Here is a 12,789-nt window from a genome sequence, read left to right as displayed (position 1 = left end):
TTCTTCCCCCGGGCATTTGCTGCATGAGCACCTAGAAAAAGGAGTGCAGCTATTATTCAGGAAGTGGGTTTCAGATGATGCCAGTGCATCACTGATGTGACCACATGTGGTGCAGCAGGTCATACTAAGCGAGTAAAGCATGAGTGTGATTAGTTATTACTAGGATGCCTTCTACATTAGCTACTATATGACCTTCTGTACAAATTTAACTCTGAGAAGCTGAATGGCATTGAAAAACAGCAGGCCTCTTCTTTTAGTTTTCTTTTTCTTTTCCTGTGCTACAATATTGGTCTTGACCAACAGGGAGGAGCTGATAGATGAAGTACAGATTAGGGGAGCTCCAGATGCGAGTGATCACTCCATCTTTTGCTTTGAGATCAAGGGACTGGGGACATACAGCAGGTTGAGCACTGGAAGCTGGGACTTCTAGGGCCAACTTTGGCCAACTGAAGGCCAGACTGGGGAAAGTCTCCTGGGATAGGTTACTGGAAGGTAAGCGAGTTGAGGAGGGGTGGACAGCACTCAAAAGGGAGGTTTTGGAGGCACAAGCCTTGACGATACCTCTAGTCAGTAAGGTGGGGAGGCAGAGGAGAGTGTCGCCATGGATGCGAAAGGAGGTAGTTAGAGGGATTGGACAAAAGAGGAACCTCCATAGGAAATGGGTATTGGGGAAAATAGAAAAAAGGGTATACCGTGAGGAGGAGGCCCATTGTAGAAGGATTCTTCGCAAGCCTAAGGCTGATTACGAGCTGAGACTTGCCAAGAATATCAAGAGCAACAAAAAGGGCTTCTTTCAGCATGAAAATAGGAAGAGGAAGGGGAGACAAGTGGTGGGACCACTAAATAAGGAGGAAGGAGATCCAGTGACTGATATGAGGGAACAGGCACAGATGCTAAATGACCATTTTGCCTCTGTGTTCTCCCCAAAGCAGGATGGGGGATATCCGCATAGGAGATTAGATGAGGCTGGGGACTTCGGGGCACAGATTAGAGTCACCCCCCTTGAAGTTGAGGGGCTCCTCAGGGCATTGGACATTACAAAGTTGCCAGGCCCTGACGGTTATACCCGAGATTACTTAGAGAGTTGGCAGGGGTTCTCTCACGCCCGCTGGCCTCCATTTTTGAGGCCTCATGGAGAATGAGTGAAGTTCCAGAGGACTGGAGGGTGGCATCAGTGGTCCCAATTTTCAAAAAAGGTAGTAGAAGGGACATGGGGAATTACAGACCTGTTAGCCTTATGTCCATTGTAGGAAAAACAATGGAAAGGTTCATAATAGAGAGAGATCTAGTGTTGCTGGATAGGAAGGGAGGCTGACAGCCACACAACACAGCTTCTGCAAAAACAGGCCCTGCCAGACAAACCTTGTGGAATTCTATGACAAGGTTTTGAGATGGCTAGATGGAGGGGATGCAGTGGATGTGGTATACCTGGATTTCAGCAAGGCCTTTGACAAAGTGCCCCATGATATCCTGGTGGAGAAACTGAGGAGTTTTGAGATACACCAAAGCACTGTCCGGTGGGTTAGGGCATGGTTGACTGATCGAAAGCAGAAGGTAACCATTAGCAGGGGAATCATAGTAATGGCGGCCAGTGACAAGCGGGGTCCCCCAGGGCTCTGTCCTGGGGCAAATCTTGTTTAATCGTTTCATTAACGACATGGAAGAAGGGGTGAACAGTCTGCTGATCAAATTCACAGACGACACTAAAACTGAAGCAGTGGCCACAACTGAGGAGCAGGTACTCCAGATCCAAAAGGATCTGGACAGACTATGGAAGTAGGCAGGAGACAACAGGATGGCATTCAATGAGGATAAGTGCAAGGTCTTGCACTTGGGACATAGGAATAGCTGTCATAAGTACAGGTTAGGTGACAAGTGGCTGGAGAGCAGCACTTGTGAAAGGGACCTCGGGGTGCTGGTTGACTGCAGGCTAAACATGAGTCAGCCGTGTGATGTGGTGGTCAAGAGGGCGAATGCCACCCTTGGTCGCATAGCCAGAAGTGTGGCTTCTAGATCAAGAGAGGTATTACTACCACTTTACACGACTCTGGTGTGCCCGCAACTAGAGTATTGTGCTCAGTTTTGGTCCCCTCATTACAGAAAGGGTATAGCCCGGTTGGAGTCAGTGCAGCGTAGGGCCACAAGGTTGGTGGCTGGTTTGCAGGGGATGGGGTATGAGGTGAGACTGAGGGAACTGTGTCTCTTCAGCCTGGAGAAGAGGAGACTCAGAGGGGATCTGTTGGTGACATACAGGTATGTGAGGGGATGTCACATGGAGATGGGTAGAGACCTGTTCTCCCCTGCAGAGGAAGTCAGGACGTGCTCCAACGGAGCAAAGCTCAGGGAGCCAAGGCTCCGTTTGGATGCCAGGAAGTACCTCCTGACAGTTAGGACCCCAAGGGTGTGGAATGGGCTTCCTCGAGAGGTTGTTGAGGCTCCATCGGTGTGGGTGTTCAAGGATAGGCTGGAGGTGCACATGGTGGGCATGTCGTGAGTGGAGCCGGCTAGTGCCGGAGGTCAGACTAGATGGCCTGGGAGACCCCTTCTGACTCGCTCTGTTTCTCTGTTTCTATGTTTTAATATAGGGGTCGGTTCTGTCCCACCACCACAATGCCTCTAGGAGGACCTGAACAGCTATCCTGAAATTGACCAACAATCCACAAGCCCAGTTTACTTACTGCATAATTGCCACAAAATGACCAAGAGGACCAGGATCCTCTGCATTGTCATAGCTGCAAATCGAGAGAGAAAAGTAAGAAATATTAGCATCAACTCCATTTTCCCCCTTTCATTGGCATGTTAACACACACAGACATAGTCCTGCTAGTCAGGGTCTCCTACAATGTGAAACAGAACCAAACTTTATTGCACAGCCAATAATTTTGCAAGGAGCTGTGGAATGCTGCACAAACTGATTTCACTTTTTATGATCTAGGTGTGTTCTCACATCCTTTCTAAAACCATGAGAAGTTGGGCAACTCTCATTCTTGAAGGACTACATTGCCCAATTCAGGAGTGAAAGAAGCGAAAGGGCTCTTCATGCTTGCCCAACTGGTGGGCAATCTGTTTCCCTACTGATTGATTGATTGATTTGACTTTTATGCCATCCAATTAACCATAAGGCTCCCTTAATAACGGGCAGGTTCTTAGCAAGACCAGTACTCCCTAGTCCATTAGCCAGGTCTGAAGACAGATAAGGCTCAATCCAATGCATATTTAAAAAGAAAAACTCCTATAACTCACTGGATGGAGAATGCTGGGAATTGTAAGACTTTTTCCTGTTTATGCCTGTATAGGCATGCTCTCTTTAAACTTTAAAAATTAAAGTCAAACACTGAAATGAGCCAGGAAAGCAAATGGAAAGCACTGCAGAGCTCAAGTTCTGCTTTTTCCTGCAGCACATTGCTACAGTAGATATTTTGCTGCCACAAAATTTCTTTATTAATAGTTTCTTTATAAATAACTTTCTTTATTAATATTGATTAATATATTATTCAAGATTAACTAATATTGTTTGCCACGTATGGGGAAGAGCTGTTGGACTAGGTGGTCTTTCCTCTCATTAATAAGACATGGTCTTTGTTAACTTGGCACAGAAAGAGTACTTGATCAGCATCACAAGGCACAATCCAAAGAAGTCACTTACCTTCAACCCAGGAGATCTTCCTTGGATGGACAAAAGAGGAGAGGGAAGAGGCAGCTGGCTCTCCCTTTCTCTTTTGAGCTGTTCCTTCCCCTTTTGTAGAGAAAAAGGTCAAAGCCTTTTTTTCTGGTGAACTTCCTTGGAATCCTTCACAGTCCCAAAGGTCTGGGTTTATTGGCAGGGCAAATGAAAGTGCTCTGCGGCCAGCCCATCCTGAGCTTCTTGGCCAGCCATGGCTGCCCCACACCCTCAGGTTCTAACTGGGCTTGGAGGGGAGGAAAGGGTGCATGCTGGAGGGCTAGAAAGGGGAGAAGGCTGGAGCCAAGGGCTGGACACCAGTTCCAACCAACACCCCAGCCTTATTCCCTCCCCCAAATCTGGTTGGCCAAAAACAGCTGGTGTGAGGTGCAGAAGCATCAGAGATCACCACCCTCTTGCACAGCATAGGATGGTTGGAGGCTTCTGCGCATCTGCCTTGGGGGGCAATATGATTGCCAACTAGATTGCTGCCATCTAAAGCTTGCTGAAGCTGTCTGGGTGATAAGCCGAACTTTATAACAGCTTTGTTACAGAATTAGGTTTCATTCTGCAACAAGCAATTGCAGAACCATTCATTCTGCAATCTTTAATCTCTTCTGGTAAGCCCAAGGTAAGCCTCGCAGAGGCTTACAAAATGTTTCAAAGCTCCACAACAGGTTTTGCTGAGTCTTCTGTATCATCTTATTCAGGGTTGGTGCCCACCAAAGATCCCAAAGTCTGGTCCTTTAGGGGCTTCCCTGACAACCATCTGGTGGTTTTCCCCTGCCCCACCATTCTAAAAGGTCAAAGTGCCTCTCCCAACAGTTACTGGCAGTAGTGGTTTTAAGCTAAAATATTTTGGATTTTGGGGCCCAACCCCCTTGACTTTGCCCCCATCCAGTATTGGGATGAAAGGGAAGTTGATCTGCAGGCTGGAAGCAGTTCAACACTCCTACACTAACATTTTTCTTCCTGAAGCTGCATAATAATAAAAACAAATCAGACAATTCAAACTTTTTTTATTGATGGATTTTCACAACACCACTGTAGGGATTCTTGCTTATTGTTCTTCCACCTCAATTTATACGATTTATTTAATATAACCATTCATAATAATATGAGCTTATTTTTGAGAAGAATCTTCCCCAGACATTGTACATATTTAGGGTTGTTCCTACTGTGGATAAATAGGTCTATTGCCTTTTTTCCCCTCCATTCTGTCTGTATTTTGAGGATTGCCAAGTGCCTGTTGTTTTATTATTTGCTTATTGATGGAATTAGGTCTCCCCCCCCCCCAGTTTCCCAAACCCATGTTTATGCACACATGTGCAATTGTGCATTTCTAATAATGTCCAATGCCTATTTTCATACTTTAGACTATGGAAGAAAATTGACTTTTTCTGCATTTGTGTAAAATTCCAGATAATTTTTAAAAAATCAGTTGGGGCAAGTCTGCCAAATCCATGCACCTTGGGAAAAGTTAGTCTACTGCAGAATCCACAGGTCAAATTCTTAGAAATGTGGACTCATTTGAATCCATTGTAGGTATCTCTGACATTCCTTAATATGTCTATTGCAGGCCTATTTGTGCTTGCAGCTAGTATCTCTGCAGTTGCAAGCTTCATTGTAAACTCTGGGTGTGCCTTTTCTTCCTCTCTGTTTTCTTGATAGGCAGCAGGAGTGTTTCAGCAGTGCTTGGAAGCACTATCAAAAGCATTGTCTTTCTACAGTCCAGTAGATCTACCTTGGATTGATGGATAAGAATGAAAGAGGCAGCCTGCTCTCAATATCTCTCCATCATTCCAATTGCTTCTTCCTCTTCAGAGGAGAAAGAAGCTCAAAGCCCTATTTCCAATGAATTCCCATGGGATCTCCAGAATCAGGTTTATTGGCAGGGCAAATGCAAGAGATACAAAGCTAGCCCCTTACAAGTTCTCGGAAGCTAGAGAAGTGAAGCTGTTCCATTTTAACCCTTAAATTTAATGTTGGTGACTGTGAGAAGATTCCAGTTTTGTCTGTTCTAAGCCACTTCACATTTATTTTCTTTCTAATATATAGCTCTCTCTCTCCTCTCTCTCTCCAGATTGTATTTCAGTGTCAAAAGTGGCAGAACTAAGTATGTGCACCATCAGTTTGACACCGGAGAAGTGTCACAACATCACAATATCATTTAAATATATCTAGACATGCTGGAGAGAACCAGAAAGCACCTAAAATTTATCCACTACCTATTGCAGCATTGGTCCCTATTGCACCATTTCTTATTTATAGCATAATTTTTACTTGCTGCACCAATGCTTCATGCTGACTCAGAACTGACACTTTGAAAACAGCGTGTGGTCCTGCCACACCTCAGATCAGAGGGGAAATGATGTGCAAATAGCTGTGGAAATGAGATGAATGCATTTATGGGTGAACACATGAAAAGCTGACATGGGCAGGAAATATGGACTATTTCCTTTTGTAGGGATGGTAGCTGCAGAGGACTTATTGGAGAGAATATTCATGCTGAAGAAAGAACTTTTGACCCTGATTCTTGGCATGTTTAAGTAGGGAAGAATGCAGGAGAGGCTTCACCTGATAAAATTCCATTATAGACAGGGAAGGGTATTTATACAATTCGTTTCCTGCTCACCAAGGCATCCAAAGCTTTTTCCCCAATGGTAGGAAGAACATCTGCCCTTCCCAGCACCAGTCAAGTCCTCCATTCCTGTGTACTTGCTGTTATCCCCAGTTCCTGATGGGAGATAACAGCAGGGATTCCCAGTGTGCTGTCCCCCTTTTCTATTGGAAAGAAAAACAGCACCCAAGGCAATCCTTACTGTTACCTCCAAGATGAGATTGGAGATAACAGCAATGTTTCTTCCAGGAATTACTCTTCCAGGGAGACGGGCTTGGTGCAGAACACCGGCTGGGCTCAGGTTCTACATCCATGTTTTGAAATAAAGCCAGGTCTGCTACAGTTTTATAAAGCAGCTCTTTGGGGATACTCTGATGCAGCAAAAGGGGTGCAAAAGGGAAGGGACCCAAATCTTGTCTACTGCAGAGACAACAGCAGTGACAACAAAGATGAAAGAAGAAGAAATGACATACTTCACACAAAGCCTCTTCTACCATTTGCTTTTTCTTCTTACATCTTCACAGCACAAATGGAAGAAACTGATATCAAAACAGAGGCTTTAAAAAGGCAAGCCAGGGCTAGGTGGGTTGCACACTGGGTTTTGCTTTGCACACTTTTTGCCTAAACATTGCCTCCCTGCACTTTACATGCACATGAGGGGGGGAGAGGGAGGTTGACGCAGCTTCCACTATCAAGTGTAATTTTTGCTTGGGTGCATCTGTGCATCTCTATTTGCAGGCATCTTAGAAAGTGCCTCTGAGCATGAGCTGTGTGTCTTCTTCTAATCGCAGTGTTGATTCACACATATGTACACCCAGATTAGATTTTTAAGTTTGGCTTAGGATGAGATAGGATAGACCTTTACTCACTGAAAACTAAATTCTCAGTCCAACCAATTCCAGTCATAGCTAGAATGGAGCTGAGTATCAGCTCCATCTATCAGCTTCCTCAAGCAGCCAAAAATCATTGTTTTCCACAAGTGATTCACTTGGAATTAGGACAAAATTTCTTTGGAAACATCTGAGAATGTGACTCTGTTGTTTATAATTTAAGATGTTCTGGGTGCCAGAGACAGCCCAAAGTGACCTGCACGTTCCAAGGAATATCGCTGAACCTTTGGGACTTCCCCCACTTTTTTTTTTTTAACAGAGAGTAAAGAGTGAAATAGGTCTAACAGCAGACATTGATCAAAACCCAACCAAGACTTACTTTCCACTCAGTTTAAGAGCTCAGAGGCAGAAATACCTTGGAAGGGGTTCTTTGAGAATTTAGATATACATGGATCTGACTACACCTGAAGGGATACATCCCAAAGGAACATGTGGATTGCCATGTAGTGGTCCACCATTTTTCCACTTGTGATTCCAATATTTCATGAAGGATTCTGCTCAAATGCTGTAGATTTCACCCACTCCATGGTTTTGGTACTCCCTACACTCATGAGAACATATGAAGCTCCCTGCTGGATTAGGCCAAAGGCCCACACAGTCCAGCATTCTGTTTGCACTGGGGCCAGCCGCCCACAGGAGACCCAAAAGCAAGATAGGAGGGCAATGGCATCCTTCCACCCCAACATTTCAAAGTAAAATGTATGGTAAGGGTAATTTTGTTCTTGGCTCTCGCTTGGTGGACAACAGTTTTCATGAAATGCCTGCTGTTTGGGATATTCTTTTATGCTATTATCTCAAGATCAACCTCATGTTTTCACCTCCCACCTTCTACCTGCACAAAACATGTCCAGTCTACCAGACAATGCTCTGCTCTCTCTGCTCTGAGTCCTTTGTCCAAGGATCCTTTGTATAATGCCCACGCATGACCCCTCCATGTGCCATGATTTTTCGCCACCCCCATTAGGTACCAAAAATATTATAAACCACATCTTCATCCCCAAAAAAAGCTCAGGGTGCTGTACATAAAATGAACTAGAATGTGTAATAAAACATAATAGGATTTTTTTTTTTTAAATGACATGTTCTAAGTATCATCATAGAAGCTCAGGAAGAATAGAACTATTTCAAACAGCTGAAGAAACAAAGAGACTCAAATCTACAAACCTGCAGATTTGCAAGTCTGCGAATCTGCAAATTTGTCAGGTTGCTTTAAAATGGTTGTGCCAGTAGAGATGGCTGTTCTTTCACCTGCTGGCAAAGGCAGCACAAGACCTCCAGTGGATGGGAAGTCCAGAGTTGGGGCACCAGGGTAGAGAAGCTCTGCCTTTTGTAGATGCTAAAGGTACTTTCTTCATTAAAGGGTAGCAAAAACTGACCTCCACCAGTGGCTGTTAGATGCACGAACAGGAGGCCTGCTGTGGACACTAGGCATGGGCCAATATGATGAAACAAAGGGGGCACTTCTCATTTTTAAAGCAGAAGTGGTCCATAAGTGAGAACAGATGGACCCTCCCTTACTCCCACTCCTTTCTCTTTCCCTCCAGATGCTCTGGAGTCAACTGGGCATCTTACAACCTTAATGTGAAAAGAAAAAGAAGTTGGGACCAATGCTGCAGGGCCAAGAAAGTATTTGCATTTGTATTATATTTATTTGTGTGAGCCATCCCAAGGCTATATAGCAAGGGGATGGCATACAAAAACTTTAAATAAAATAAATAAGTAAGTAAGTAAGAGAGTGGACTGCAAGAGCAGGAAGAGTGTAGCTCTCCACAGCTTCAGCCACCTTTGCTCTTAGATCAGTTTTCCATGGTTGGATCCAGATGAGGAACCCAACAAGGGATCAAAATTTGATGGATTTTCTTGACTAGGTCCCATGAGTTCCATTCTGTCAACCCTGTGCTACTGCTAACTCAGTCCGATGTGAGTTGAGCCAGTCATGGACTTCTGTCTTAAAATGGGCTATGATTTGTGGATTTATAAATTGTCTTAGACTGAGTTGAGGCTAGGAATCCTTCTGCCCCTGTACTATTGATGCCGGGAGAGGATGCACATCAAGCTAAGCCCCCTGTGAATAAGCCCCCATGAGCTGCTTGTTTGTTTGCTAACCCGGCAGACAATCAGGCTGGTTGTGAGTTGTTTCCCCTTAGTCTTTCTCTGTCCCCCAACAGCTCTGGCCTGTATTTCAGGCACTTTGTGGCAAAATCCCTTGTTTCCCCAGCCCCTACTTTGCTTTTTTGCCCTTGGCTGGATGATACACATTCCCAGCAACCCATGACAGAGTTTCCCAGTCACGAGAAGCCACCATGAGTCTCAACAACCCTAAGCCAAGCCATTGTTTGCGAAAAATTAGCCACACTATAGAAACTGATCCAGCTTCACACAACATGGAAATCCACCATGTTGACATGTTGTGAGAACCAGGTCACTGAATGGTGGCATACCCCGACCCCTGGGTTTCAGGAAGGATTCTTCCTGATGGCAAGGCACACGTTGTTTCCATGAGTTAATTAAACTCATGGAGATTCTTCAGGAATGGAAGGAAATGGGCCAAAGTGTCAGCTTTGTTTGTGGTTTGGGGGAAGACCCAACATGCTTTGGCTCTCACTCAGTATGCATTAATAAGTTCCAAAGAAAAATTGCAGCTTTGGAATTTTTCCTTTTTAAAACATACAACATGTCTCAAATTTCTCTTGCCCTTGACCTTGATTCCAAGAGATTGTTGAGAGCTGTTGAACTCCAAGGCCACAAAAAACCCCCAGCAGAATATGTATTTTTTTTTCTTTAAATGGCAAAATGCCATATCATAACTGGCTAGTTGCAGGCCAATCCCACCGTTAGTAAGACTTCAGGTGGAGGACCCTGGGAGGTGGTAACAGGAGGACTGCTCTGTGCCCGTAAGTTAGTCTGCTGCCTTCAAGGGTATTGGTGGATCTGTACTGAAGACAGATTCATCTGCCAGTGCAGCTGGCTTTATTTCCTGGAATGAGAGCTGTTGTTCTGTCCTTCATGCCAGACTGTAGCATCTCTTGGGTCATATCTGGCCAGCTGCATATTCTCTGAGCTCATTTCTGACTTTATTCTTTGGGGTCTCATCCCCATGGAAAGAGAAACCAAGAGAAAGAGAAACTACAGATATTGACTAGGTCACTGTGCCAAAATCCTGCGACACAGTGGAGTCCAATTATTAGCATGGGAAAATGATGTCATGCCTTCACTCACCGTGCCACAAATGTCAGTTCCACACTGAATGATGCAATAGCAGTTGGCCCATGTCAGATCGCAAATGGCAGCATTTTATGATGGGAGTTCCAGTAAAAGGAAGTCTTGAGGATGGAGATTCCTGAAGGTGTATGGGATCATGCATTCATGGAGGGTTTACAGCTGGTGTTTTGGATCCAAACTAAATTAGCTAAACTGAGACCATTCTAAAATGAATGGGTTAAATTAGTCATGAATGAAGCCTCATCAACTTCAATAGGAATTATGTACTATTAAATATGGATAGAGGCCAGTATGTATAAATAGAAGAGGAATGGTTATATTCTTTATTGCATGATCATTCAAAAACCCCTATATATTAAATACAATAAGACATTGGCTGTACTATCGAGGAAAGCAGATTTCATTTGTTTGTATGAGCTAAGGATTTTTGAAAAATGATGACCGAGGTGTTGCAAGAAGTGTTCGTTGAGCAAAAGCCCTATGAGTCAATGTTAGAACTTTCAGATTTCATACAATACACTATGCCCGGGAAAACAGGAGATAAGGGGACTAAGTGATTGTGAAAGGCTGCATTAGCTAAACTTACTCTAATCATGTCATTATAATTGGCTAAAAGCTATCTCTAATTTATGACTTCCTAATTTAGAAGAATTGTATGTGTCAACTTCAATGCTGAATTATATTGTGCCATGTTTTTTTGCAAATTCTGCAGCTTCATTTAGCAGTGGGAACAGTTAACCCTATCCTGGGGTACTCCCCACCTATATTTAATCACAGACATTAAAGCACATAATTTAATCTCTTGGGGTTGAAAAGATGGACTCCATAGCTTTTGAGGAGTTGACTTCATATATTGTGGTATTTGGCTCTTACGTTTGTGCAGCCAATAAAGCAAGGACTTCTGAGTTTTGGGAGCTTCCTTGGAAGTTGATTGGGAAAGAGGCTTTCATTGTTATTTTGTTCTCTATAAAAGGAGGAGCTGTAGCTAAGAGTTGTGGACAGTGGGCAGAGCGGTTCTTTTTCTTCTTCATCATCATCAAGCCAAGAAGCTCTACTGAAAGTTGAAGGTAATCAGCTCTTTCTCAATTGCTTTGCGATGCTGATCAATTGCTATTGCTGAACTTGTCATATCAAAAGCAAGTCCTATGGCCGGACAGCCAAAGCAGGATCCATCTAGTCCAGCCATCCCCAGTCTTGTGCCCTCCAGATGTTTCAATCCACAATTCCGAAGATTCCTTTGATTATGGTAGGTGGGGCTGATGGGAGCTGAAGTCCAAAGAGCAGTGTTTTTCAGTATCTGGCTTAGGATGTACTGGTGGGTCTTGGCCAACAGATGCTCTTAGTATTGCAGGCTGTTCAGGGCATCTTGCTTGGAATGCCCAGTGCTATGGATTTGCCATGCACACTTCAGGGGCAGGTGTGGCAGTGGGAGCTGATTAAAGAGTATGGTGAGGATGATTAATATTACTGCTACTACTACTATGAATTGCAAATGATTGTTAAGGCTGGGAAGGAAAAGGAAGGGAGATGGAGGAGAGGAAAGGTGTTGCAGGAGGAACTGAATGTAAATGCAGCAGGGGGGAGGGTGAAAGGGTTAGTCTGATTTAGTTTTCCCTCTTTGCCCTTCAGTGCCACTGGTGCTAGTCAGTGCAGAAACAGGATTGTGCAGATCTTGTTACAAGTGTTCTATCTCTGTTTTGTGGATTCTCAGGCATCCTTCATTCCATCACCTGCTCTAATCAAAGCACCCTTTTTGGGTGGGGAGGAGGGAGAATTTTGTTCTACTGTCAAAACACAAGTGTACATTGGTTAATGCAAATCAGCATTGATAGGTGTAAACTCTGTAGAAATAAGATGTACATTTGCACAAGTGCAGGAATGAAAAGTAGCATAAATTTCATTTCCAAGTCTGCAAGTCCTCCCAATCTGCTGAACTCAGTGAAGCTGCTCCACTGCAAAATCGACAGGTTGGCTTCACAGAAATCTGAGCTCTTGCTCTCGCAATACCATCTCCAGAAGTTGTTTTGCTTAGGTTCTGAGGTGTCAGTCAGGCAAAAATTCTTGGATATAGGAATCCAAGTTTTTGTGTGTGGCCAAAAAAAGTTGCCAAGGTGGGATTCTTTTCAATAATTTATTTTATTTATTTATAAAATTTGTATGCTGTCCAAATACTAACTTCTCAGGACGGCTAACAGCATAAATAAATTGATGACCCACTTTGGCTGCAAATTAATAAAATACAATAACAAAATTCAATATTAAAACATATTAACATATTAATTAAATAAAAAGGTGCCAAATAACCTGGTGCCAAAAAACATCAGGTGCCAAAAACATGACGGCACCAGGCGGACCTCTCTGAGGAGTGCATTCCATAATCCATCCTTTCTTGTTCT

This window comes from Varanus komodoensis, unplaced genomic scaffold, assembly GCF_004798865.1.
Source record: "Varanus komodoensis strain SLA01 unplaced genomic scaffold, ASM479886v1 scaffold29_1, whole genome shotgun sequence".
NCBI lineage: Eukaryota > Metazoa > Chordata > Lepidosauria > Squamata > Varanidae > Varanus > Varanus komodoensis.
Note: the sequence above shows the minus strand (reverse complement) of the source record.